This window comes from Wasmannia auropunctata, unplaced genomic scaffold, assembly GCF_000956235.1.
Source record: "Wasmannia auropunctata unplaced genomic scaffold, wasmannia.A_1.0 LD336076.1, whole genome shotgun sequence".
Taxonomy (NCBI): Eukaryota; Metazoa; Arthropoda; class Insecta; order Hymenoptera; family Formicidae; genus Wasmannia; species Wasmannia auropunctata.
Window position 1 is genome coordinate 4,533,142 of NW_012026814.1, and position 3,173 is coordinate 4,536,314.

Here is a 3,173-nt window from a genome sequence, read left to right on the forward strand (position 1 = left end):
CGTGTGCTCTTCCGATCTTATTTTCGGGGTATATTAATTACAAAATAATTTTCCGTGATTGTTATATATTGAAGATATTGCCACTTAGGTTTTTTTTATGATTTAACAATAGTTTTTTTTTCGAAGTTGTATTATATGTTTAAGATGATACAAAGGTCTCATTTTTTTCAATATACATTAAGTATATACATAATATATACATATATATATAATAAGTTTTTTTTTATTTATTAATGTGGCGGCATGTCTGCGCCACTTGATCACGCGCGCGACGCGCGCGCCACCAAGCCCCCGCGGCCGCTCGACATATCGCGCGCCTACTCCGGATCTCGCACTTCGGACTTTGCGCTCTCGCCTAGGCGCGCGAAGCGATCACGCGCCGGCCGCGAGTGCAATTTTCCCGGGCAAACCGCTAGAGGATCGAGTTTCTCGAAAGGAAGAAACGGTCCGAGCGGGTATTAATAGGCCCGATTTTCCGACCAAAAGGCAGACAAGGTCTCAAGCTGGAGACTCCTCCCGGACTCTACTAGAGTACACGCAGTCTTTTTGAGACAGTCAATATAACTCCGCCAAGCTGCCGCCAACAACGTCGACCCGGACCAGCATCGCCGAAGCCTCGACGAGGACCGCAACCAGGTCCCGCAGGGTCATGGCAACGAAACGCACAGACTCTATAGCGGATCCACCAGTCGCAGCCGTACCAGCAGACGAGTGGAGACTCGCGCCCATCGACTTCGGGCCAACCCTGGCGGACCCACGCCGGCAGCAGAAGAGGGTATCACGCAAGGCGAACAACTATATTACTATAATAACATTATAGTAATGATTTTTTGCTTACTGGGGAGTGTCTATAAGATGGAAAACCCTCTGGACATTTGGTTGTCAGAATCTTTTGTATTTGAATTACTTGATAACGAGTATTTCAAAATCAGATGTGTATTAAGAGGATGTCCAAGAAGACAACGAGTATTACCGCGGATTCATTATAACCTAATATTTCAAAAAATTCGGAACCATCTACGTAGATATCATTTTGTACAATTTAACTGGGATGCATTCACTGAAGATAATATCAGAGCAGCTGTGGAACGTAAAATAACACGTCTTTGCAGGTAATTATATACAATTTAATTGGATGATCAAAATGGAAAAAAATTTCTTTTTTATTAATTAGTGCTCGGAAAAAGAACCGGGTAACCGCGTGTTACCCCAGGAATCGGTTCTCAATAATATTATAATCAAATACCTAATATGTTCAAAGCGCAGCAAATCTGCACCGGGTGGCTGTCGCGAGTGCGGTCGGGAACGCTGATCGCATCCCGTTCATCGAGCGCGCGCGCTCAAAATTGGCGCGTACTTTAAGGTGCTAGCGCGACTAGGGTACTAGGTTCCTAGTTAGTGCAGAATGGTTTTGAAAAGTGCGGTTGAAAAGTGCAGTTACCAGAAGCCAAAATGGCGATGCGTATTCCCACATAATATAGTACCCTAGCGCGACAGGAGAGCACAGCGCCGCGCGGCTCTGCTCTCTCGCGCACTTAACCAATCGCCGTGGCGACCGTCGCCATCGGCGACCAATGAAAGCGAACCAAAAACTCACTCAAAACGGGTAGATAGAATGACTACGCAAAAGTCAAGTAGCTTGAAAAACATATACGGTCGGGTTCGGGAACCTTCTCAAAAGCGATCGAATTTCCTTGCAGGAAGTTGCGTGGGGAGAGAAAGTTCTCGAAACCTCCAGGGTATAAATACGAGTCGCAGGGGCGGCCGGAACACACTTGCGCTAGAAGTTCTCGATACATATCGCGTACTTGTACTTCACCGCTCGCGAAAAGTAAGTTAAGAACTCGAGTGTCCACACGCTAGAATTATCTGTGCGATAATTATTCCGTCGCTTGTGGAGACCCTCCGTCGCTCACGGAGATATTCCGTCGCTTACGGGAAGTCCAGCCGGTCTAAACAGCGTTATTCCGTCGCTCGCGGAATCCGGAGTCGCTAACTCCAATCGAAGCTTCGGCTCCCTTCGCGAAGTTGCTAGCTTCCACGCGGGGAGTCCGGTTCGGGAAACGGAACCGATGTACAGTGTATATATAGTTGTAAATAGTTGTATATTGTTGTGAATAAATTGTGAGACGTAAGTGAAAAGGAGAGCTTTATTCAAAATCAAGCAAACTAAATTCCAAGTTTCCTGTCCGAGGTCCTCGTGCGCGCATGAACATAATATATTAATCAAAATAAAGAAAATCTTTTTTCTATTATTACTATATTAATATTATTATTACTTTTTAATTATAGATTTAAAAGGGAGGAGTAATTAGAGAGGGCAGAGAGCTGAGCGGCGAGCAAGAAGAGATCCTGCATCGCGACATGGACGACTTGCAGGAAATATTCCACGTTCGAGGACGTACGTGCAAGCGGTTATCGACGCGCTGCGACAGAGTAATAAATAGCGCGGATGGGAAAGTTAACATCTTGATAGAAGAGCCGGGGATCCGAATCCTCTGTTGAGCGCCGCTGTCAGAGCTACAGCCATATCGATGTCTGGCTTAAAGTTGCTCCGTCTTTGTTCTCTCGTTCTCTCTGTGTTGCTTATAAAAATGTACAAAACTATATATATATATATATATATGTCAATCGGCTACTTCGACGACAATTTTAGGCAAGAATTGGCTATTTTGACGACACTTGGCTATTTTGACGACCGTCGTCAAACTTTTATATGTCAATCGTACAGTTTGACGACCGTCGTCAAATTAACTATATTTGTCAATCGGCTATCTTGACGACATTGTACAGATTGACGACATTATTCATTAATTGGTGAATTTGACGACAGTAAATAAAAGTTATCAAAAAATAAATATTCATTTATATAAAAAGTACAAATGAATAAATGTTTTAAAATAATGACTTTTACAAATATAACAAATTTTTTAATTATTTAAAATTATACCTTTAGTTATTTAAAACATTAAAAAATTTTATTATATATAAAAGTTTTATAACAATAATTTTAAACAAAGCCGATATATGTGAAGAATAAATAATAAAAGGCGAAAAAACTAAATTTAGTCGACGATAGATGTTGATTGCCCAATAATATTCCTAACTTTTAATTTTCAAATTTCAGATATCATAAACTGCATCTATTACCGACTTAGATCGGAAGAGCACAC